Below are 27,720 nucleotides of genomic sequence, written 5' to 3' on the forward strand. Positions count from 1 at the left end.
GCATGTATCAGTAGACTAAAGTCACTGGATTAAGGATGATCTGATTAGTAGGCAATAGAATGGATTACTAAGCAAAACATACAATAGACTTTTCTTTAAATTTGAATTACTATAGGCTACCAGGGTGAATTGAATTTTGGTGCTGCAGGAAGTTGGGAGAATAAAAAGCTGAGTATCTAAGGCCTTTTCTACCTATATTACATTCTACTTTTCCATGAACATGTTTACTCTAAGTAAGCACTTCATGAGGATTCATTGAATATTATCATTTGCATGGCTTTGTATTCACAGCAATGTAAACAATAATATCAGCACCTCAGTGACATGTTGACTTACCTAAAAAGAAATGAAACTATTGAGACAGGTGGTCAGGAAGACAGAATTTTGTACAGATTGTCTTCTTGTATTGTACTTAACACAATATTTTGTACTCTGGAAATTTCCAGAAGAAATAAGTTTAACAAAAATTAGTTTCTTCAAAATCAAGCATTATCCAGATGAGCACATCTAATCATTGCACTACCATCAGGATAATTTTCGTTAAAACTTAAAAAAAAATCCATCTATCTATCATCTATCATCTGTCTATCTATCTATCTATCTATCTATCTATCTATTATCTATCTATCTATCTATCTATCTATCTATCATCTATCATCCATCCGTCCATTCATTCATTCAATATACATTCATGGAACATCAAGCATTTGTCAAGTTTGGTGCTGGATATATAAAATGCAGAGACTAAACATAATCTCTGTCCTCAGGGTAAACAGAACTGTTCTCACTACGTTGGGAGAAGTACTGTTCAATGAGCAGAATGTAAATGGAAAATTCTAGCATTCAAAGATAGCACTAGGGAGTTAAGCAAAGAAATCAGATAACCGCCTTTTATGACAACTGAAGAATTAGAAAACTGTGAGGAAGGATTTTAGGGTCTTGAACTGGAAAGTGCCATGATTAGGTTAACATTTCAGGAAAACACACTGACAGCAGCATGATGCAAGGATTTGTTTAGGATATCAGTTAAGTGTAGGGGCAAGGCTGAAGCATGTCAGTTGTAATTCCATTGCAATCCTGATCATGTTACTCATGTGTTCAAAATCATGAATGGCTCATATTCAGTTATGAGGTAGGAAACAGAAATATCAGTATTGAGGTATGAGAAATGTTGACACTTTTGGAGTGGAGTATCTTCAGGGTGGTTGCACTGAAGTTTGTCTTCTGAGCTCGCTTGTTTGCATTTGAGGTTGCAACCGAGGATACAAGCTTTGTAAACCAGGAGCTAAGCAAAATTAGATCTACGGACAAGTGCCAGTTAAGAATATAGCTGAAATAAGTCAGACCAAGAATGATAAATACCATATGATTTCATTCATATGCAGAATATAAAAAACAGGGGCGCCTGGGTGGCTCAGTCATTAAGTGTCTGCCTTCAGCTCAGGGTGTGATCCCGGAGTCCTGGGATCGAGCCCCGCATCAGGCTCCTCCGCTGGGAGCCTACCTCTTCTTCTCCCACTCCCCCTGCCTGTGTTCCCTCTCTTGCTGGCTGTCTCTCTCTCTGTCAAATAAATAAATAAAATCTTCAAAAAAAAAAAAGAATATAAAAAACAAAAACAGAAACAAACAAAAAAATCCCACAAATGAATAAACAAACAAAAAGTAGAATCAGACCTGTAAATACAAAGAACAAACTGATGGTTGCCAGAGGGAGGAAGGGTGGGGGCTGGGCAAAATGGGTGAAAGGGAGTGGGAGATAGAGGTTTCTAGTTATGGAATGACTAAGTCATGGGGATAAAAGGCACAACATAAGGAACACAGACAATGATATTATAATAAGCACTGTATGGTGAGAGATGGTAGCTACACTAACGGTGAGCATAGCATAATGCACAAACTTGTTAAATCATGAACTTGTAACACCTGAAACTAATGTAACATTGGGTGTCGACTACAATCAAAAATTGTTAAAAAAAGAATATAGCTGAAACTACAGAGAACCAGGCATTCAGATTTCCTACTTTCCTCTGTTTACTAAATTCTTGTATTCACCTTGCAAACCAGAGAATACTTTTCTAAACATTATAAAATTAAAAGTTTATTAAATATTGAAGAGGGAAATATAGAAAGATACCAGATTAATGAATCCAGCTTTCTCCCAATTCCAGAATGAATTACAAAGAAGCCATATCACTTGATAAATAGCTAAAAAGCAGCTGCTGCCAACATGTGGGAAAAGCCTCAAATTTGTGATCCAGAAACAAGGATTTTCTTCCCTCTAGATTTTATACAGGCCTCTAGCAAATAGCAGAGCCTTGGGTAGAGAGAAATCCAGCAGTTGCCTGAATTCCAGATAGAGGAGGGAATTCAGGAAGAGATCACCAACAACTAATATTAGTGTTCTCCATTTCCCTGGTCCCCACAGAGCTGAGAAAGAGCTGCATAGGTAGGCTGATTTCTCTCCATCTTTGGCACTTCTTTATTTTTTAATCTTTCTTTTTTTAAACTTAAATTCAATTAGCCAACATCATTAGTTTCAGTAGAGTTCAGTAATTCATCAGTTGCATATAACATCCATTGCTCATCACATCACGTGCCCTCCTTAAAGCCTGTCACCCAATTCCCCTATCCCCATCACCCACCTCCCCTCCAGAAACCCTCAGTTTGTTTCCCACAGTTAAGATTCTCTCACGATTTGTCTCCCTCTCTGATTTCTTTCCATTCTGTTTTTCCTCCCTTCCCCTAACATCCTCTTCACTGTTTCTTATATTCTACATATGAGTGAAACCATATGATAATTTTCTTTCTCTGATTGACTTATTTCACTCAGCATAATACCTCCAGTTCCATCCATGTCGATATAAATTGTAAGTATTCATCCTTGTTGATGGCTGAGTAATATCCCATTGTGTGTATTTATATACATATATATTATACACGCACATATACACACATATATATATACACACATATATATACACACACATATATATATATACATATATATATATATATATATATATACATATATATACACACATATATATATATCACCTCTTTTTTATCCATCCATCTGTCGATAGACATCTTGGCTCTTTCCACAGTTTGGCTATTGTGGACATTGCTGCATTGGAGTGCAGATGCCCCTTCAGATCACTACATTTGTATCTTTGGGGTAAATTGCCAAGTTGTAGGATAGCTCTATTTTTGACGTCTTGAGGAACCTCCATACTGTTTTCCAGAGTGGCTGTACCAGCTTGCATCCTCACCAACAGTGTGAGAGGGTTCCCCTTTCTTCACATCCTTGCCAACATTTCTTGTTTCCTGTCTTGTAAATATTAGCCATTCTGACTGGTATGAGGGGGTATCTCATTGTGGTTTTGACTTGTATTTCCCTGATACCGAGTGATGTGGAGCATGTTTTTCATGTCTGTTGGCCACGTGTATGTCTTCTTTGGAGAAACATCTGTTCATGTCCTCTGCCAATTTCTTGACTGGATTATTTATTTTTTAGGAGTTGAGTTTGATAAATTCTTTATAGATCTTGCATACTAACCCTTCATATGATATGTCATTTGTAAATATCTTCTCCTATTCTGTAGGTCGCTATTTAGTTTTGTTGACTGTTTCCTTTGCTGTGCAGAAGCTTTTTATCTTGATGACGTCCCAATAGTTCATTATTGCTTTTGTTTCCCTTGCCTTCGGAGATATGTCTAGCAAGAAGTTGCTGCCTGTGTTCTCCTCTAGGATTTTGATGGATTCCTTGCTCACATTTAGGTCTTTCGTCCATTTTGAGTTTATCTTTGTATATGGTGTAAGAAAATGGTCCTGTTTCATTCTTCTACCTGTCTCTGTCCAATTTTCCTAACACCATTTGTTGAAGAGACTGTCCTTTTTCCATTGGATATTCTTTCCTGCTTTGTGGAAAATTAGTTGATCATAGAGTTGAGGGTCCATTTCTGGGTTCTCTATTCTGTTCCATTGATCTATGTCTCTGTTTTTATGCTAGTACCATAGTGTCTTGATGATTACAGCTTGGTAATATAGCTTGAAGTACAGCATTGTGATGCCACCAGCTTTGATTTTCTTTTTCAACATCCCTCTGGCCATTCAGGGTCTTTTCTAGTTCCATGAAAATTTTAGGATTATTTGTTCCAGCTCTATGAAAAAATGTCAGTGTTATTTTGATAGGGATTGCATTGAATGTGTAGATTGCTTTGGATAGTATAGACATTTTAACAATATTTGTTCTTCCAATCCACGAGCATGGAATCTTTTTCCATTTCTTTGTGTTTTCCTCAATTTAATATATTTTATTTTATTTTGTTTTATTTTATTAAGTAATCTCTACACCCAACATGGGACTCAACTCACAACCTTGAGATCAAGAGTCACATACTCTTCTGACTGAGCCAGGCACCCTCCCCATCTTCGACATTTCTAAAGAAAGTGAACATAGACTGATGACATATTTGCCTGCCCAAATGGCCAGAGAATTCCTTTCACCACTTTAGGATTATCTCTGTTCATAATAATAAGTGGTGGAAGAAAAATACCAGAATTTGTAATGGGGTTGAATAGCTAAAGGAAGAAATTCTGAAGAGCCAAAAGAAATCTCTACTGAAACAGAGTTTTCAAAGGAGAGAGACAATAGCTAACCAAAAAATACTAGGATATAAGTGCATAAAAATTACACTCTTAAATAGCCCATGGATCAAAGAGAATATTGACAGAAATTAAAAGCCACATAAGCTTACTTCAGAAGCAATGAAAAGGACAACATTTTCTATAAATATCTGTGGGGCATCGTAAAATATAGTCAGAAGAAACCACACAGCTTTAAATTCCTTAATAAATAAGAAAGGCAAAAAATAAAGTAACTTTTTATCCATCTACAAAGTTATATAAAGAATAAAATAAAATATATATTTAAAAGAGGAAAAGTGATTTAAAAAAAGTGGATAAAATAGGAAATCCAAACTAGTCCAAAGGATAAATGAATTCAGACGTTGTCTTTTTTCAAAGGCCAATAAAAGATAAACCCCTTGTGAACATGATTAAGGAAAAGAGAAAACAAACATGTACAATGTCTGATATTTAAAAAGAAAAAAAAAAGAATTGGATATGAGATGCAAGAGAAAGAAAGAAGTAAAATACAATTTGAAGAATTTGTTCTTAGTGAATGGAAGGACTAAAATGTGGAACTGAATCATTGAAGGCAATGATTATGCATTAATTTTGGACTTGTTAATCTTGAGATACTCACTATATACTCAGTGGTGATGCTGAGTAGGCATTTAGATATATAAATCATATATGTAAGATATAGTTGTTTTCAGAGTAACAAGCCTGGTAGAATAATAAAATTTGGGAGCAAACAATATAAATAAATAAATAAGCTTTTATAGCAAAGGATTAGATGACATTACCAAGGAAATGAGTTTCCTTATAGTATATTTAGAATTCTAGGACATTCCTATATTGAGTTAAAGTGAATAGAAAAGAACCAACAATAAGACTGAGAAGGAGTGGCCACAAAGGTATGAGGAAACAGGTGACAGATATTTCTTGGAAACCAAATATAACAAGTAAGATGAGAATTGAGAAATGACCATCCAATCAAAAAGAGAAAAATCCAATAATCAATTTTATGTTCTCATCTTATTTGACCCTTCAGTAGCATTTAACTCAAAGAAGTCATTCCTTCCTCTGTGGCTTCCAAGACACCTCTGTATCCTGAGTGCTGAGTAGTAAATGTAACAGGTATGGGGAGATCTTTGGAGATAGGACAGGCTTACCCAGATAATGTAAGATGAATTCTCATTTGACTGCTAAAAGAGTCCTGGAAGAAAGGGTTGGCTTACTCCAAGTACAAGGATTTCTGTGACACCCTCTAGAATATACTGTTGGAAGGATAGAAGATGAACGGAGTTGACTTCCCGTAAGAATAATACATTAAGTATTGACCAAGTAGGCCTTTTCTAACAAATACAAGTATGATTTAATTACAAAAAAATTAACACAATTCATTTCATTAATGAAATGTATAAGTCATAATAATACGAGAGCCATTAATGTGAAGATAGAATAAGAAGAAAACACTTAAAAATGATGAAGAGATAAAACATATTAACAAAACTCAATACCAAACATAATTTGAAATGTTAACAAAATAAAATCAGTAATGATCAGAAAATATACAGGGATTACCGTTATCCTATCAGTTAATGTTGCTTTCTAAACACTACTGAATGTAACAACACATGACAATAACAAATGGTGGGAAAGAAAAAGTGAAACTATACTTTATCTTAGGATGATTTTATTGTATGCCTAAAACATCAAGTGCTATTTAAAAACATGCAATTTATAAGAATTGGTTAAAATAACTACATATCAGATATTTGTACCAAAATCAAGTTTTCCCTATAATAAATAAAAATTCAATAAATTTGTTATTCATAGGATAGAAAAAAACTACAAAAATTAAGAAAAAATTTAACTACCAAAGCATAGAACTGGAAAGACATGACTTCGGGCATGAAAGCATGAGTAGCTCATAACCCACTTCTTAGTTTAAATGGTGAAAATTATGGAAAAGAAAATATAATGACCCAGAAAATGCTTTTAAGGGCAAAGAACAAATGAAAAGAATTCAAGAAAGCCCATAAAAATTCAGAACTGACTTCACTTTCAGAGAATGGAGAATTTTAAACATGAGAAGTCTCTCAAAAATAGTAGAGGGTTTGATAAAAGTCAATTAGAAGGGTATTTGTGGCTCTATTGAAGATACAGTCTAGACTGTTGGCTAGCTAGTTTGGAGGAGAGAACTAGAGAATAAGAGAACTGAGGGAAGCCTTCCCAGAGTCAAAACAAATATCAAATGTTTACGTCAGAAAGCATCCCATGAAATAAGTCACAATTTGATTGCATTTGTTTATATAGAAATTTATACCCTAGAGTATTATTGAAAACAGTGGAGCATTTGGATGGCAATTAGCAGGATTTAACAGCTGGGTGTTATCAGGGAAAGATGGAAGAGAAACCTACCAGTACCACTCTCATTCCAGCAGGACTGTGGGTCTACACAAAGCTGTGTCTCCCTGAGAAGCAACATCAGAGGTTTGTCACTGTGGCTCTTAAACAGAATTCAGTAAAATAATCTAGCCAGTCTCTAAAAAAATAAAGAAGCAAATGAAAATAGCCAGCCTTGGAGGGAGGGGACAAGTACTCAGAATTGCTATATTATCTAAAAAGTACAATTTCTAACAGCACAAAAAGCCATTCCAAGAAACAGAAAAGTATGACCCATTCACAGGAAAAAAAAAAAGGCAGAAAACAGAAACTACCAGAGTATTGTCAAATGTTAGATTCAATAGAAAAGAGATTTTGAAATAGTCATTCTAAATATGTTCACAGGACTAAGGAAAGTATGATTAAAGAAGTAAGGGAAGAATCACTATAATGTGCACCTGAAACTAATATAACACTATGTTAACTAACTGGAATTGAAACTTAGAAAAAAGAAGGGAAGGTATTATGAAAATGTCATAACAATAAGAGAATATTAATACGGAGAAATGATAAAAAAGAACTGAATGGAAATTTTGGAGTTGGAAAGTACAATAACTCAGAGGGTCTCAACTTTAGAATTGAACTGATAAAAGAAAGAATTAATAAATTTGAAGATGGAATAATAGAGATTATTCAACCTAACAGAGAGGGGAAAAGGTGAAGACAAAGTCAATGGAGCCTCAAAGAATTATAGTATAACATTAATCATATCAACATGCATGACATGGAAAAAAACAGAAGGAGAAAGAGAGAAAGGAAAAGAAAACAAAAGATTCAAGAAATAGGACTGAAAAGTTCCCAAAGTTATTTAAAAGATGTAACCTCTCTATCATGGAAACTCAGTGAACTCCAAGTAGGATAAAAGTAAAGAGACCTATAAAAAGACACATCATATCTCTTCTGAGAGTCAGAGCAGAAGTAACCACATCCAAACCTCTGTCTCAGAACAGATAAATCACAGTCTGCTCTTCACTGAGCTCTCCAGGCCATACGGTCTCCGTTTCTGTCTGTGCTGCTAAAAACTGCAGCCTCTCTGGTTCTGTGCCCCACAGCAACACTCCTAGTGGTGGAACCCAGGGCCAGGCATGGCTCTGCCCTTTGTGCTTCCAAAACTGCAAGAAGCCCTGGTTTGCACCTACATGCACCCACAGCTCTTGGATGGTATCTGGGGGCTGTACTGAAGTCCTTTTCCTGCTGCTACAGGTCTGGGAGTCTGTGCCTGGTCCCCAGTATGGAACACTTTTGTGCTACAGTGTTATATCATCTTCTCAGCACCAGCTTATGGTGGCTCCCTCCCCTTTCTGTTTATCTTCTGATATCTGTGTGCAGAATCATGGCTCCCCAGTTCATACCTCAAGACCATTGAGATATTCTGTTTGTAGAGTTCCAGATATATATTCTTACATCTCATTTTATGGGTGTTCAGAATGGTTTGGTAGATATGCAGCTTAATTCAGGGGACTGGTTGAAATAGGGTCCCCTACACTTCCTCCATCTAAACATAGCTGGGGACATCATGTTGTCTGATTTCAAGCGATATTACAAAGCTGTGATCACCAAAACAGCATGGTACTGGCACAAAAACAGACACATAGATCAAAGGAACAGAATAGAGAGCCCAGATATGGACCCTCAACTCTATGGTTTACTAATCTTTGACAAAGCAGGAAGGAAGATCCAATGTAAAAAAGACAGTCTCTTCAATAAATGGTGCTGGGAAAATTGGACAGCTCTATACAGACGAATGAAATTCGACCATTCTCTTACACCATACACAAAGATAAACTCCAAATGGATGAAAGACCTCAATGTGAGATAGGAATCCATCAAAATCCTAGAGGAGAACATAGGCAGTAACCTCTCTGACATTGGCCACAGCTACATCTTTCAAGACACATCACCAAAGGCAAGGGAAACAAAAGTGAAAACGAACATTTGGGACTTCATCAAGTTAAAAAGCTTCGGCACAGTGAAGGAAACAGCCAACAAAACAAAAAGGCAACCCACGGAATGGGAGGAGATATTTGCAAATAACACTTCAGATAAAGAAAGGGGGGGTAATCAGAAGGGGAATGAAACATGAGAGACTATGGACTATGAGAAACAAACTGAGGGCCTCAGAGGGGAGGGGGGTGGGGGAATGGGATGGACTGGTGATGGGTAGTAAGGAGGGCATGTATTGCATGGTGCACTGGGTGTTATACGCAACTAATGAATCATCGAACTTTACATCGGAAACCGGGGATGTACTGTATGGTGACTAACATAATATTAAAAAAAATCATTAAAAAAAAAACACTTTAGATAAAGGGCTGATATCCAAGATCTATAAAGAACTTCTTAAACTCAACACCTAAAAAACAAATAATCAAGTCAAAAAATGGGCAGAAGACATGAATGGACACTTCTCCAAAGAAGACATATGAATGGCTAACAGACACATGACAGAATGTTCAACATCATTAGCCATCAGGGAAATTCAAATCAAAACCACATTGAGATACCACCTTATACCAGTTAGAATGGCAAAAATTAACAAGGCAGGAAACAACAAATGTTGGTGAGGATGTAGAGAAAGGAGAACCCTTTTCACTATTGGTGGTAATAAAAGTTGGTACAGCCACTTTGGAAAACAGTATGAAGTTTCCTCAAGATGTTAAAAATAGAGCTACCCTATGATCCAGCAATCACACTACTGGGTATTTACCCCCAAAACACAGATCTAATGAAAAGAAGGGACATATGTACCCCAATGTTCATAGCAGCAATGTCCACAATAGCCAAACTGTGGAAGGAGCCAAGATGCCCTTCAACAGACAAATGGATAAAGAAGATGTGGTCCATATATACAATGGGATATTACTCAGCCATCAGAAAGGATGAATACCCACCATTTGCATCGACATGGATGGAACTGGAGGGGATTATGCTTAGTGAAATAAGTCAAGCAGAGAAAGATAATTATCATATGGTTTCACTCATATGTGGAATATAAGGAGTAGCATGGAGGACATTAGAAGAAGGAAGGGAAAAATGAAGGAGAGGAAATCAGAGGGGGATATGAACCATGAAAGACTATGGACTCTGGGAAACAAACTGAGGGTTTCAGAGGGGAGGAGGATGGGGGGGTTAGCCCAGTGATGAGTATTAAGGAGGGCATGTATTGCAAGGAGCACTGGGTGTTATATGCAAACAATGAATCATGGAACACTACATAAAAAACTAGTAAAGTACTGTATGGTGACTAGTGTAACATAATAATAGAGGCAAAAAAAAAAAAAAAAAAGACACATCACAATAAACATGCTGAAAATCAAAGAAAAGTTCTTGAACGCCGCAAGAGAAAAATAATGTATCATGGACCACTGATAAGTGAATGCAAATAAGATTAACAGTTGACTTCTCAGAAGAAACATTGGTGTTCAAAGTAGTTGAAAATTGATACCAATCTTTACTCACATTTCTTTCAGAACATTACCAAAAGAATAAAATTCAAAAATAGTTGCAAACTTATACCAATCTTTACTTACATTTCTTTCAGAACATTACCAAAAAACCCAAAAGTTTATATTGAAAAATTTTGGGGTTTTTTCCTATATCCTTTTTCCCCCTATTTTCTCACAACTCCTAGCTCCTGTAAGCTTCCTACTCTCCATCTATGTAGTCTACTCTACCAGACACTTTCCATGAAGAACCAGCCTGCCTGCCTCTTGTCTTTTTATTTCCTCTCCTTTCTAATTTCCCCCTCTCTGGTGTTGTCTGTCTGTACCTGTTCCAAAACTCAACTTACAAAAAATGAAAACTCTTTAAAAGATAGAACAATATTTAATTTTCAAGCAGGTAAATATAAAATTCTCTTTATTAAGAAAGTTTGGACTATGGGAGTACCAAGGACCATCAAAAATAGCACAGGTTAATCTGTGGGGCCTCAGTTAATCTGTGGGGCCTCATTCAGGGGTTATGTGGGTCTTCACTGTGGAAGAGATGTTTGAACAAACATCTGACTTCAGATCAGTGCTGAGGAAGGCTCCCTGCCTGAGGTAAAAAACCAACAAAAAAGAATAGAATTTGCCTCACTTTACTTAAAGAAGCTTTTGCATATCTGCCCCATCTGCCATCCAGCATTTATATTTTCTCTACGTGGAGATTTCTATCCTGATTGTTATCTATTGCTACGCACTGGCAATGGGGAGCGGGAGGGAATGGGGAGGGAGATTGGAAGGAAAAATGTGCCAGCAGCTCAAGATTGTTCCCCACCAAAAGGTGATATATATATGTATGTGATTGTGTAAGGGGAAGAGGGATTCTTTTATTGAGCATGAGTGCATGAAGTTTTGCGAACATGAGTATGTTGAGTTTGAGTATTCTTTTATTTTTGTGATTTTGTATTTGATTCAGTGTGAGAGATGAGAATGTATGTGAGATATATATACATATATACACATATGTGTGTGTATATATCTTTAAAAACTTATTCATAAAACAATAAACTGAGACTTCTGGTCTATATATTGCAAGTCCCTTTTCTTTGGATGTCTGCCTGTGTGAAGCTTATGCAATGGAGACTAAATTACTTGTGTTTGAAATGTCTGCCTACAGCTACTTATTTCCTGTTTTTTAACTGTTACTGATCAACTTGTTAGCAACATTTATCGATTTTACTATGCTGAGCAGGAAGAGGTGTTACATATGGAAACAGTGACTTTAAAGAACTCATGGCAACAAAGAGAATAGCAGGAATCAAATTGCTAAATATAGTCTACTCTCTTGAGTAAACAAATGAAGGCAGTTCTTTTTAAGAGCACTCAAGAGTGAAAAAGTGGTAAAAAACAGTGTTGTTGCAAGGAAAAATTGTAATTCCTTTTTTCTAAGTCCCATCTTGTGGGCTATATATGTCAATAAGGTGGTTTGTTGGTTGGTTAGCTTTCATTTTGAGCCACAGGTTATCCATAACTCGCATTCTCTATTCTTTCTCAAATACTGTGGAATATGACATATTTACTTCCTATTTGACAGTCTCAGTTATACGGGGGGGGGGGGGGGGGGGGAGGAGAAGGAAAGAAGGGATAAACCCAAAACAGAAAGGCATTGGAGGACAATCTGAAAAGATAAGGACATGGCAGTAGGAAGCCAGAGGTCTACATTCTAGTAATTACTTGGCGATTCAATATATGAAATTATATCCTCTGCCCCTTCCGTTAGTTGAATAAAGCGGTTATCCTCAGTTTTCTAAATGTATTCTGTGGAGGACAGATTACCTTGGCAGGTAAGAGATAGGATTTTTATCTATTTCATGGCATGAAGTTGATTGGGAAAAGATTCTGTCCCTGTTTGAAAATCTTTGGATAAAGTGCTCTCTCAGACTCTTCCTGGTGGCAAAACTATCACAATTTGGTGTTCTTACAGGAATGCTTGACCTATCAGAATGTGGCTTCTGGAAACTACAAGGGATTCTCTTGTTTCATCACAGTTTGGTCTCTTGAAGGTTACAGTTTCCTCTTACAGTCTCCAGAAGTTCAGAGTTGTTTTAAAAGACCACAAAGGAACCATGAGAGACTCTGGACTCTGGGAAACAAACTGAGGGTTACAGAAGGAAGGGCGCTGGAGGGATGGTGTAGCCACCTAATGGGTATTAAGGAAGGCACTCGTTGTGATGAGCACTGGGTGTTATACAAAACTAATGAATCGCTGAACACTACATCAAAAACTAATGATGTGGGGCACCTCACTGGATCAGTCAGTGAAGGGTCTGCCTTCAGCTCAGGTCATTATCCCAGGTTCCTGGGACTGAGTCCCACTTCGGGCTCCCTGCTCACCGGGGAGCCTGCTTCTCCCTCTCCCTGATGCTCCCCCTGCTTGTGCGCGTGCGCGCTCTCTCTCTCTCTCTCTCAAATAAATTAATTAAATCTTAGGGACACCTGGGTGGCTCAGTCATTAAGCGTCTGCCTTTGGCTTAAGGCGTGATCCCAGGGTCCTGGGATCGAGCCCCACATTGGGCTCCCTGCTCCTCTGGGAGCCTGCTTCTTCCTCTCCCACTCCCCCTGTTTGTGTTCCCTCTCTCGTTGGTTGTCTCTCTCCCTGTCAAATAAATAAATAAAATCTTTAAAAAGAATAAAAAAATAAAAATAAAATAAATTAAATCTTACACACACACTTAAAAAACAAAAAAACTAATGATCTACTATATGTTGGCTAACTAACTAACTAACTAACTAACCGACCACAAAGGAGATGTTTTAAAGATTTCAGTGAGCTCAAAGTGAGGCAAAATACTCACAAAGTCTCATTCGTAAGATCCATTTTTACTGCTACTTTTTCTCACTCTCATCGTATCTATATTCCTTTTTTACACCAAATTAAATTCCATGGTCAATTAATATGATCACTGGAAAACATTTTAACCTTTTAAAATATATTTTATGTTAAAATATGACCACAAAAGTCAAGTCCACTTTTTACTGCTCAGCAATCAAACTACATTTCCTTAGTCCATTCATTTTATTACTTGCCTAGAGTGTTATTTCACACGTTCCTCTCTCTCTCTTCACACCCAATTCTTTTTTTTTTTTTTTAAGATTTTATTTATTTATTTGACAGAGACAGAGACAGCCAGCGAGAGAGGGAACACAAGCAGGGGGAGTGGGAGAGGAAGAAGCAGGCTCCTAGCGGAGGAGCCTGATGTGGGGCTCGAACCCAGAACGCTGGGATCACGCCCTGAGCCGAAGGCAGACGCTTAACCGCTGCGCTACCCAGGCGCCCCTTCACACCCAATTCTTACCCTGCTTTCTACTCTACTGGAAAACTTGAAGCGCTCAAATTTCCCTGCCACAGCTACTCACATACTAGCACTTGTGTCCATACACTTACCTTGTCTTTTATCACTACATAGGGATTATTCATGCTTTTATCTAGAGCCACTCCCCCATATCTGAACTATGTATCACCCTTTCACCTGTTCAAGTATGTCACTCAAAGATGTTTTCCTCTGTCTTCTACATCAGCATTATACCATCAAACACACTGCTATTTCTTCTATCTTAAAAATGAAGTCTCTTGATCTCACTTCTTCAATTACCATCCTTTTTCTTTATTACCCTGCATAAGAAAACATCTAAAAAATATATTTGCCTATCAGACTCTTTCTTCCCATTCTTTCAAACCCACTCCATTCAAACTCTTCCTACTACCCCACTGAAATTGCTGTTACTAAAATATACCAGTAATCTCCACATGTTAAGTCCAATGATATACCTTGACTCCTCATTTTTATTTAACCTGTCATCAGAGTTTTACACAGCTTATCCCTCCCTTCTCTTGTAAATTCTATTTAGTTCTAGGGTCCCATACACTTATGATTCTCTCCCTTCCTTCCCATCTGTTATCAATCTGTTTTGCAGGTTCTCCTTCTTTCTCAATTACCTCTCAGTTCTTAGACTTTCTTTCCTCTCTATCCATATTCACTACCAGAATGAAATCATCTCTAGTGCCATGGTTTTAAGTACTATATATATGCTAATAACTCCCAGCCAGGTTCTCTCCTCTGAAATCCCTCATAAATCCAATCAGTGTGTTGCCCCCCAGATGTAGACTCTTATGTCCAATTTCCTACTTGACAATCTCCACTTGAATGCCTGATGAACATTACACAATCAGTGTGTCCAAAAGAACTCATAACCTTCCACCCCATTCTTAAACTTAACTCCACTCACTTTCCTTGTGTCACTTAATGACACGCAGCTCTATTCTCCCATTTACTCAGACCAGAAATCATTGTCTTAATTTCTCTGACACCCCACATTCAGGCCAATAGAAAGTCCTCTACTTAAAATTTTATATCTCGAATCACATCATTTCACACTTCTCCAATCTAAGCCACTATCATTGCTTTCATGGATTATTGAAATTGATTTCCAACTGATTTACCTACTTTCCCCTTTGCGCCTTTACAGTCTATTTCAGCATAATGGCCAGGATGACCATATTAAAATGTAACTGGGTCATGCCTCTCCTCTGCTCAGAACATTGTGGCCTTCTCCATAACACTCAAAATAAAAGGCTTACAATAGCCTGTGAAACCCTATATGACCTAACTTCCAATTAGCTCTATGAACTCATCTTCTACTAGTCTCTCGTCGCTCCATACACTCTGACCTCCTCACTTTACAGGTGTACACCAAACATATGATTGCTTAAGAACTTTGTACAGACTTCTCCTCTGCCTGTAACTCTTTCCCCAGATAGCCACATGTCTCATTACCTTACCTTCTTCAAGACTGCTATAATGGTAATTCCCTGATGTATTCCACGCTGACCATCCCTGTTAAAAACTGCATACTTCATATCTTTCATAAGCTGAAAGCTTTTATGTAATTCAAATAGGAAGAAGGAACCACTCTAGATCTTTTAAACAGGACATTTAATATAAAGAATTGTTGACAAAGTTGATAGAAGAGCTGAGAAGCCAAAAAAGAGGATGGTGAGGCAACCCAGACATTAACCGTCTCATAGGACTAGAATCTCATAGGACTAGAAAGACTAACAAAAGTTTACCAGAGCTCAGAATCTGGGACTTTCTGGTATGAGCTAAAACCATGATGGAGGCTGCCCAGGGATAGCTGGGACCGTAGAAGAAGGGACTTTGGGTAGATGCCCCCTCTACCTTCCAGCCTCAACTGTTTTACATGGGACAAACTGACACAAAAGTTAGAGGACCAGGGAACTTAAGAAATGTAGTTCCTTGTAAAGCTTAGTAAAACTGATGTGGGCAGAGAATAAGTAGGCAGTTGACTTGTGCTTACAGTCTTCTAAGTGTACCAGATAATACAATTGGCTTATTATCTCTTTATCACCACAAGATCACAGATCCATAAGGCCTGGATTGCTTCCATTTTATTCACTGGACTATCCCTAGAACTTAGAAGTATACCTGGCACATAGTAAAGTCCAAACATATTTGTTGAATTGAGTGAATATAGCAAAATATGCAGTGGAAAAATGGACTTGCTTTTTAATTCTACCATAAAACTCCTCTGCTCAGAACATTGTGGCCTTCTCCATAACACTCAAAATAAAAGGCTTACAATAGCCTGTGAAACCCTATATGACCTAACTTCCAATTAGCTCTATGAACTCATCTTAATTACTTTTATGAGGTAAACTTATCTACCTAAAGTGAATATTTTTATTTACAAGGAATTACCCACAAGGATTTAGTGATCCCTGGATTAATACAGATTATACCTTACATAAATTTGTGTCAGTCTTCCTCACAAGATATGGGTGTTGAGTGCCACCACTACTTACTTTAGGAAACTAGATATTCCTAGGATCCATATATTAACCAATGTAGAATGTTCATTTGAATCTTATTTGTTCTGATTAATTCATTCAGCATATATTTGCTAAAGGTCTGTCTCAGGCTTTACAAATGCTAGAGCTACAACAATGTCACAGTTCTTGCTCTCAGGAAGAACACTGATGAGAATTTATGGGGCCAGAAAAAAAAATAGAAAGTTTAGTATTAGAAAGCACTGTATAAACTATTAAGTTGTTATTATTCTTTCCTCGTCTGATAATTTACAGTAGTGACCCTCAGCTGGGGCATAATTATTACCTAATTATTAATATTTCATTTCTCATACAAATACAAATTTTAGGGTTAATGTGGAAAGTTCTCTTTAAAGAGAAAGAGTAGATGTTACCTTCTTGGCTCTGGTGGAGAAATAGCCTTTAAAACTCCTTTTTACACCTAATAGTGGACTTTTTTGTTTTTCTCTTTGATTACTCAAGTCCTGAAATGTCTAATGTACATCCTTTAGCCTTCATTTATAAATTTTGTGAGAATATAGTGATAAATTCTATGTTATTTACTAAAATCCAGAGACTCGGAGTTTAAATGCATTAAAAAGACCTATAAAGACTCTTCTGAGAAACTTCTAAAATAGAAGAGCTTCATCTCATTCTTCTCTCTGCTCTGCCTCTCTGCAGTAATTGGTGAGAGCATTTTCTCCCTCACTCAGCTATTGTCTTCCATAGCACTATTTGATAGGAGTTCTTCCTTTCTTCTCTGACAGCTCCCAAATTGAGGACTCTCCTTCAGCTTGCCTTTGAAATGTGTCCTTCCCAATATCCCCTTCATCACATCCCAGGATGCTACCTCTGTCCACCCTCTTCCTTCTCTTCCATTTTCTTATTTCCTCTGTTCTCTTTCCCTATCTCTCTCTTTTTTTTTTTTTAAAGATTTTTTAATTTATTTACTTGACAGAGATAGAGACAGCCAGTGAGAGAGGGAACACAAGCAGGGGGAGTGGGAGAGGAAGAAGCCGGCTCATAGCGGAAGAGCCTGATGTGGGGCTCGCCCTGATCATGCCCTGAGCCGAAGGCAGATGCTTAACCACTGTGCCACCCAGGTGCCCCTCTTTCCCTATCTCTTATTCTTTAATCTCCTTCTCTAATCTTTTAGCTTTCTTATCTTCTCTTTTTCCCATCCCTCCTCTCCATACTTCTTCTGGGAAAGCTTATATAGTCCTACAGTTTAAATACTGCTGGTATGCTGAGAATGTTAAAATGGACATATCTCACACACAACTCTCTCATGGCTTCCTTTCCTACTGCCAAAGAACAGCTCTACTCTGCTTTAGGCTGCTATGCTTCCTCAAATACCTTCGCTGCAACTCACTTTCGATTGCATCATTCCTTAATGTGAGGCCATGGTAAAAGTAGGGACAATGGATTCATATAAATTAAACTTTTACCTTTGGTTCAACCACTTGATTGCTGTGTGACTTTGTGAAAGATGTAAAACCTGAATCTGTTTCTTCTTATATAAAATGGAACTAATAATACTACTTCATACTTTTGTCATGAGGATTAAATATGATTATAACCTTGTGAAAAACTGTCCATCAGGAATCCATTAAAATGGATTAAATCTAATTCTATGAGCAGTGGATGACTCCAAATGCTTCTTCATGTCTTCAGGAGTTCTAGAAAAGTTGTTTGCCTGACTTTCCTGTTATATTTGGTTTTGAGATTCTGCTTACACTGAATGAGGGAAGATGATATGTACATCTTTGTAGTAAGTAAAAAAAAAAGGAGGGGGGGAATGGCCATAAATTCTAAGTAACAAGTCTCATGAAGAGATACATTTTAACATGCTTTGAATCTGGGCTGGCCTTATGACTCTACTTTGACCAATAAAATGTGATGGAAGTGAGGGGGCGAGTTAAGATGTCCAAGATGTGGGGAACTCTGGGCTTTCCTCATCCCTTGAACACAGCTGTATTGGGGTGAGTTCATTTGGAACACACAGGAAATTGATCTGAAGATTGGAAGGATCTCATGGTTAGAGGGAGACAGTGTGGCAGGTGCAAGGCGTGTGGAAGTGAATTGGGGGAGAGAAAAACTGCCATGCTGAAGAAGGGAGGAAACCCTCTTTGTAGGGAGAGGAAAAGGACAGAAAGAGAGAGGGGTTGAGAGAATGTGGCATTGGTATCACACAAGAAGAAAACCTCTCAGACCACAGACTGGGAGACAAGAGAACTGGGTCTCGCAGGTTTTTTGCAAAAGTGAGCAGAGCTCAAACTCTGGAAGTGCATGACTTTCACAGGAGCAGAGCTATAGCATGCACTCCTGGGGAGAAGGAGGGCTCTGGCCCTGGAGCATGCACAAAGTGGTACAGAGATCTCCTGGATCACACTGGGAGAGATCATTCCCCTTCCTGGAATACATTTGGAAGAAGGTATATTGTCTCTCCCAAGGACCAAAGACCTTGCAGGTGCCAGCAAACAGCCTTCCATCAGCAGGGGACAAAGGCACATGAAGAGGATGGATAACCTGGTTGCTGCTTTTCATGGTGCCACACGGTAGATTCCATGGAACCACGCAGGCATGAGACTATTTTTTCTGGGACAAAGGGCACTAGTCAGAGTGCAGCAAGGCTCTAATCCAGAGGAGGGAGTGGATCTGAGTGGTGCTGGCTCCTTTAAGATTTGGGGTTTTGAATCCCAGCCATGCCAAAGATAAAATGTAGGGAAGCTGTGGCACCAGGTATGTTGATGGCCTTTGTTTTTCTGTAAGGGCTCCCTGAACAGCAGTGGGTATGAGATTCCCCTGTCTGGGGACTAAAGAGTGGGGCAGTGCCATTTTACCCTCACTACCAACACAGTGGGCCTTCAGAGAGCAACACAGCAGCCCCTATTGGAGGTTGCTACCGCTTATACCAAACCCCACCCCTCTGTGCTTGGCAAGTGCTTTTTTCTGGGGCAGGATTGACTCTGAGCCAGTGCAGAGGGCTTCTACCCCAGAAGAGCAACACAGGCAGCACACTGCATGCACCAAATCTACTAACCATACAGTACTTCAAACTGTACTCTTCAGTTTTAATGGAAATAGGGCCAGGTTGTATTTTGTTTCCCTTATATTTTTTGTCTTCCTTTTTTTCTTTGGAATCAGGCTTATAGTTTTTTTGTTTTTCATTTTCTTAACTCTCTTCTCTTTTTGGGGGGGGAGGCAGGGAATCAGGCTTCTTTTTTATTTTTGTTTCCTTTTTCTTTGGAATTAGGCTTATACTTTTTTTTTGGATCATCTGTTTGTTTTTGTTGTTGTTGTTTTCCTTTTCCTTCTCTTTCTTTTTTTTTTTTTTTACCTTTTTTTCTAGTTTTATTTTTTTCAACAAACAAATCAGAGCACACCTAGATAAAGGTCCAAACACCCACGACTGCAAGCAAGAAGGAATTCTACAGAGGACTGACCAGTGGAAAAGAGCAGCCAAAACAAAACAGCATATACCAGAAACACTTTGTGAAGTGCCAGACCCTGGACAGTGTATGACCTTTTTTTAAATATAAAATTACTCTGATGTGCAAGAAACATAACAAGCTTTCATAACACACAAAACATAGAAACTTAGCCAAAATCACAAGATAGAAGAATTCTCCCCAAAAGAAAGGTCAGGAAGATATCACAGCCAGGGACTTGTTCAAATAGATACAAGCATTATATTTGAACAAGAATTTGATCAACAGTCATTAGACTATTAGCTGGACTTGAAAAAGGAATAAAAGACACCAGTGAAACCCCTGTTGTAGAGATAAAAGACCTAAAAACTAGTCAGGATGAAATTAAAAAAAAAAAATGCTCTAACTGAAATGCAAAACTGACCGGATATAATCACAACAAGGATTGGAGAAGCAAAGGACAGAATAGGTGATGTAGAAGACAAAATTATGGAAAATAATGAAGCTGAAAAGAAGAGGGAAAGAAAACTATTAGATCATGAATATAGACTTAGAAAACTCAACAATTCCACAAAGTGAAATAATATCCATATCATAGGAGTCCCAAAGAAGAAAAGTGGGAAAAGGGGCAGGTTTATTTGAACAAATTATAGCTGAGAACTTCCCTAATCTGGGGAAGGAATCAGACATTCAAGTCCAAGAGGCACAGAGAACTCCCCCTCAAAATCAATGAAAACTGGTCAACACCATGACATATCATGGTGAAACTTGAAAAAAAGAGAGAGAGAGAATTCTGAAAGCAGCTAGGGAAAAAAGATCTTTAACCTATAAGGGTAGACACATAAGGTTAGCAGCAGAGCTGTCCACAGAGTCCTGGTAGGGCAGGAAGGAGTGGCATGATATATTCAATGCAATAAATGGGGAAAATATGCAACCAAGAATACTTTATCCAGCAAGGCTGTCATTCAGAATGGAAGGAGAGACAAAGAGTTTCCAAGACAAACAAAAACTAAAGGAGTTCATGAACACTAAATGATCTCTGCAAGAAATATTAAAGGGGACTGTTTGAGCAAGAAACAGAGACCAAAAGCAACAAAAACTAGAAAGAAAGAGAGATAATCTAAAGGAACAGTGACATTACAGGTAATACAATGGCACTAAATTCATATCTTTCAATAATTACCCTGAATGTAAATGGACTCAATTCTCCAATGAAAAGACATAAGGCATAAGAATGGATAAAAAAAAAAAAAAAACAAGACCCACCAATATACTTCTCACAAGAGACTCATTTTCGACGCAAAGACACCTTCAGATTGAAAGTGAGGGGATGAAGAACCATTTATCATGCTAATGGACATCAAAAGAAAGCTGAAGAAGCAATACTAGACAAACTAGATTTTAAACCAAAGACTATAACAAGAGATGAAAAAGGACACTCTATCATAAGAAAGGGGCCTATCCAATAAGAATATCTAACAATTGTATGTATTTATGCCCCTTAACTTGGAAGCAGCCAAATATATAAACCAATTAATAATAAACTTAAAGATACTCATTGATAATAATACAATAACAGTAGGGAACTTTAACAGCCCAATCACAGCAATGGATAGATCATCTAAGCAGAAGATCAACAAGGAAACAAGGGCTTTAAATGACTCACTGGACAAGATGGACTTAACAGATATACTCAGAGCATTTCATCCTCAAGTAGCAGAATACACATTCTTTTCTAGTGCACATGGAATATTCTCCAGAACAGATCACATACTGGATCACAAATCAGGCCTTACCCAGTACAAAAGACTGAGATCATAGTATGCATATTTTTAGACCACAGTGCTATGAAACTTAAAGTCACCCACAAGAAAAAAATTTGGAAGGACTACAAATACATCAAATACATGGAAGTTAAAGAACATCTTACCGAAGAATGAATTGGTCAACCAAGAAATTAAAGAAGAATTAAAAAAAAATACATGGAAGCAAATGAAAATGAAAATATGACAGTCCAAAACTTTTGGGATTCAGAAAAGGCAGTCTCCTAAGAGGGAAGTATATAGCAATACAAGCCTTCCTTAAGAAGCAAGAAGAGTCTCAAATACACAGCCTAACCTTACACCTAAAGGAGCTGGAAAAAGAACAACAAATGAAGCCCAAATCCAGCAGGAAAAGGGAAATAATAAAGATTAGAGCAGAAATCCATGATACAGAAATAATAATAATTAAAAAAAACAGTAGAACAAGTCAACAAAACGAGGAGCTGATTATTTAAGGGAATTAACAGGACTGATACACCCATAGCCAGGTTTAGCAAAAAGAAAAGAGAAAGAACCCAAATGAATAAAATCATGAATGAAAGAAGAGAGATCACAACCAACACTGCAGAAATACAAACAACTATAAAAGACGATTATGAGCAATTATATGCCAACATATTAGGCATCTGGAAGGAATGGATACATTCCTAGAAACATATAAGCTACCAAAATGGAAACAGGAAGAGATAGACAATCTGAACAGACCCATAACCCACAAAGAAATTGAATCAGTAATCAAAAATCTCCCAAAAAACAGGAGTCCAGCACTGGATGGCTTCCCAGAGAATTCTATCAAACATTTAAAGAATTAATATCTATTCTTCTGAAACTGTTCCAAAAAAATAGAAATGGAAGGAAAACTTCCAAACTCTTTCTATGAGCCCAGCTTTACATTGACCCCAAAACCTGATAAAGACCCTACTAAAAAGGAAAATTATAGACCAATATCCCCATGAACATGGATGCAAAAATTCTCAACAAGACAATAGCTAATCAGATCCAACAATACATTAAAATGATTATTCAGCACTACCAAGTGGGATTCATTCCTGCGCTGCACGGGTGGTTCAACATCTGCAAATCAATCAATGTGATATACCACATTAATAAAAGAAAGGATAAGAACCATATGATCCTCTCAATAGATGGAGAAAAAGCATTTGATAAAATACAGCATCCTGGGGCGCCTGGGTGGCACAGCAGTTAAGCGTCTGCCTTCAGCTCAGGGCGTGATCCCGGCGTTGTGGGATTGAGCCCCACATCAGGCTCCTCCGCTATGAGCCTGTTTCTTCCTCTCCCACTCCCCCTGCTTGTGTTCCCTCTGTCGCTGGCTGTCTCTATCTCTGTCGAATAAATAAATAAAATCTTAAAAAAAAGAAATACAGCATCCTTTCTCGACAAAAAGCCCTCATGGAAAAAAAAATACCGTTAAAATGTCTATACTATTCAAAATATTCTACACATTCAATGCAATCCTTATCAAAATAACACCAGCATAACCCAGAAATGGGCCCTTAACTCTATGGCCAACTAATCTTTGACAAAGCAGGAAGGAATATCCAATGAAAAAAAGGCAGTCTTTTCAGTTAAGATGGCGAAGGAGTAGGGGTCCCCTTTGTCAGCTGGTCCCCTGGGTCGAGCTGGATAGGTACCAGACCACCCTGAACACTCACAGAATCAGCCTGAGATGTAGGAAGATACATCTGGATGTCTACAAATGAACATCTCCAGCACTGAGTATTGAGGTACGAAGCAGGGAGCCGAGAGTCCACACACAGATCTCGAAAGATAAATGCAAGGGGGAGGGAGCCGCCACATTCGGGTGCCGGGAAGCGGTAGTCACCTGCACGGGGGAGTGGGCACACTCACGGACCAGCACCCACAAGAGAGCAGACTGAGACCGTGAGCCTGAGAATGCGTGTGACCAGTCTGAAAACCAGAGCTCTGGAGCGCGCGTGAACCACACTGAAACAGAGCTCCGGAGTGCACGGGGGCAGCTGGTAGCTGGCGATGTTAGAAACACAAAGGACAGAGACGTGCCAGCCCTGGAAGTGAGGGCTGGGACACTGTCTGTGGGGTGCACATCCTGGGATGCTGCAGGGTTTAGCAGCACCAACAGAAACAGAGTTAAAGAGGCCAGAAGAGCTCCGTGGAGAGTGGACTGCCATCTCTCTGTTCTGAGACAAAGGCTGGGATTCGGCCACTGCTGCTCTGACTCTCAGAAGAGGCACAGCAAACTGCCAGGGAAAGCCGCCAGAGAACAAAAGTCCAGAAATACCAGATCACATTGTGCCCATCCCCATCCCCCCTCTCAGGGGACAGGGAGACTCCACCCAAACAGGGTTGCCTGAGTATCAGCGTGGCAGGCCCCTCGCCCAGAAGGCAGGCTGAAAAATCAAGAAGCCCACATCCCTAAGGTCCTTATAAAATAAGAGCACACTGCCTGGGTCCTGGTCAATAATTTGGGCTCTGGACAGCCCCGCAACCTCTCCTCATCAGAATGATGAGAAGGAGAAATCCCCCCCAGCAAAGAAAAGACAATGAGTCTGTGGCAGAGGCCACAGAACTGATGGATATGGATACAATGAAATTATCAGAAATGGAATTCAGAGTAACAATTTCAAGTGTAGACTTGAAAAAAAATATTAACAAAAATATTAACAAGAATATAGAATCTCTAAGGGCGGAAATGAGAGTGAATCTGGCAGAAATTAAAAATGCTATGAATCAAATGCAGTCAAAACTCGATGCTCTGATGGCCAGGGTAAATGAGGCAGAAGAACGAATTAGTGAATTGAAGGATGGGGTGGTAGAAGAGAAAGCTGAAACAGAAACTTGGCTCAAAAATATCCAATCTCAAGAATGTAGGTTACAGGAGATTCTGACTCAATGAAATGTTCCAATGTCAGAATCATCGGCATCCCCGAGGGGTGGAGAAAGAAAGAGGTCTAGAAGAGATATTTGAACAAATTGTAGCTGAAAACTTCCCTAATCGAGCAAAGGAAACAAGGATTTGTGTCTAAGAGGCAGAGAGGACCCCTCCCAAATTCAACCATGACAAACCTATGCCACGTCACGTCACGTCATAGTGCAATTCTCATATATTAGATCCAAGGATACAGTATTGAAAGCAGCCAGGACAAAGAAATTTCTCACATACCAAGGCAAAAGTATCAGGACTACATCAGACCTGTCTACACAGACCTGGAATGAGAGAAAGGGTTGGGGGGGACATTTTTAAAGCTCTTTCAGAGAAAAACATGCAGCCAAGGATCCTTTATCTAGCAAGGCTGTCATTCAGAATTGATGGAGAAATAAAGACCTTCCAGAATCGCCAGTCATTGACCAATTTTGTAACCATGAAACCAGCCCTACAGGAGATATTAAGGGGGGGTTCTATAAAGGTAAAAAGGCCCCAAGAGTGATACAGAACAGAAAGTTACAATCTATAGAAACAAAGACTTCACAGGCAACATGACGTCATTGAAATCATATCTCTCAATAATCGGTCTCAATATGAATGGCCTAAATGGTCCCATAAAATGCCACAGGGTTGCAGATTGGATAAAAATACATGACCCATCCATTTGCTGTCTACAAGAGACTCATTTTGAACCTAAAGATACATCCAGACTGAAAGTAAAGGGATGGAAAACCATTTTTCATGCCAATGGACCTCAAAAGAAAGCTGGGGTACCAATTCTCATGTCAGACAGATTGGATTTTAAACTAAAGACTGTAGTTAGAGATACAAAAGGACACTATATTATTCTTAATGGATGTATCCAACAAATGGATATGACTATTATAAATATCTATGCCCCCAACAGGGGAGCAGCAAGATACATAAGCCAACTCTTAACCAGAATAAAGAGACATATAGATAAAAATACGTTAATAGTAGGGGACCTCAACACTCCACTATCAGCAATCGATAGATCACCTAAGCAGAAAATCAACAAAGAAACAAGAGCTTTGAATGCCATACTAGACCAGATGGACCTCATAGATATATATAGAACACTACATCCCAGAACAAAAGAATACTCATTCTATTCTAATGCACATGGAACATTCTCAAGAATAGATCATGTGCTGGGTCACAAAAGAGGTCTCAACTAATACCAAAAGACTGAAATTATTCCCTGCATATTCTCAGACCACAATGCTTTGAAATTGGAACTCAATCACAAGGAAAAATTTGGAAGAAACTCAAACACTTGGAAACTAAGAACCATCCTGCTCAAGAATGATTCGATAAACCAGGAAATCAAAAATCATTTTAAACAATTTATGGAGACCAACGAGAATGAAAACACAATGGTCCAAAACCTATGGGACACTGCAAAGGCAGTCCTAAGGGGAACATACATAGATATCTAAGCCTTACTCAAAAGAATAGAAAAATCTAAAATGCAGAGTTTTTATATTCTCACCTCAAGAAGCTGGAACAGCAACAGAAGAACAGGCCTAATCCATGCACGAGAAAGCAGTTGATCAAGATTAGAGCAGAGATCAATGAATTAGAAACCAGGAGAACAGTAGAGCAGATCAACAGAACTAGAAGCTGGTTCTTTGAAAGAATAAATATAATAGATAAATCACTGGCAAGACTTATCCAAAAGAATAGAGAAAGGACCCAAATTAATAAAATTATGAATGAAAAGGGAGAGGTCACAACCAACACCAATGAAATTAGAAGGATTATTAGAAACTTTTATCAACAGCTTTATGCCAATAAATTAAGCAACCTGGAAGAGAACAATCCCTTCCTGGAAACCTATAAACTACCAAGACTGAAATAGGAAGAAATTGATTTTTTTAAACAGGCCAATTAATTATGAAGAGATTGAAGCAGTGATTAAAAACCTTCCGAAAAACAAAACTCCAGGGTCTGATGGATTCCCCGGGGAATTCTACCAAACATTCAAAGAAGAAATAATACCTATACTCCTGAAGCTGTTTCAAAAAATAGAAACAGAAGGAAAACTACCAAACTCATTCGATGAGGCCAGTATTACCTTGATCCCCAAACCAGGCAAAGACCCCATCAAAAATTAGAATTACAGACTGATATCCCTGATGAATATGGATGCCAAAAATCTCAACAAGATCCTAGCTAATAGGATCCAACAGTACATTTAAAGGATTATCCATCATGACCAAGTGGGATTCATCCTTGGGATGCAAGGTTGGTTCAACATTCGCAAATCGATCAGTGTGATAGATTATATCAATAAGAAAAGAGTGAAGAATCATATGATCCTCTCAATAGATGCAGAAAAAGCATTTGACAAAATACAGCATCCTTTCCTGATTAAAACCCTTCAGAGTGTGGGGATAGAAGGTACATTCCTCAATTTCATGAAAACCATCTATGAAAAGGCTACAGCAAATATCATTCTCAATGGGGAAAAGCTGAGAGCCTTTCCCTTAGGATCAGGAACACGACAAGGATGCCCACTCTCGCCACTATTATTCAACATAGTCCTAGAAGTCCTTGCAACAGCAAACAGAAAACAAAAAGGGATAAAAGGTATCCAAATCAGCAAAGAAGAAGTCAAACTGTCTCTCTTCGCAGATGACATGATACTCTATATGGAAAACCCAAAAAACTTCACCCCCAAACTACTAGAAGTTATAGAGGAATTCAGGAATGTGGTGGGATACAAAATCAATGCTCAGAAATCAGTTGCATTTCTATTCACGAACAATGAGACTGAAGAAAGAGAAATTAGGGAAAGAGAAATTAGGGAATCCATTCCATTTACAATAGCACCAAAAACCATACGTTACCTTGGAATTAACCAGAGACGTAAAGGACCTATATTCCAGAAACTACAAATCACTCTTGAAAGACATTGAGGAAGACACAAAAAGATGGAAAAATATTCCATGCTCATGGATTGGAAGAATAAACATAGTTAAAATGTCTATGCTACACAGAGCCATCTACACTTTCAATATCATCCCTATCAAAATACCAATGACATTTTTCAAAGAACTGGAACAAACAGCCCTTAAATTTGTGTGGAACCAGAAAAGGCCCTGAATTGCCCAGGAATTGTTGAAAAGGAAAAACAAAG

The 27,720-nt window shown here is 38.3% G+C and overlaps 1 long non-coding RNA gene across 1 annotated transcript in view; it reads right to left on the reverse strand.

Moving 5' to 3' along the window:
• LOC130544666 (uncharacterized) overlaps nt 1-27,720 on the reverse strand; it is an 805,127-nt gene that overhangs the window by 80,990 nt on the left and 696,417 nt on the right. The window lies entirely within an intron of this gene.

This window comes from Ursus arctos, unplaced genomic scaffold (genome assembly GCF_023065955.2).
Source record: "Ursus arctos isolate Adak ecotype North America unplaced genomic scaffold, UrsArc2.0 scaffold_23, whole genome shotgun sequence".
Lineage (NCBI taxonomy): Eukaryota > Metazoa > Chordata > Mammalia > Carnivora > Ursidae > Ursus > Ursus arctos.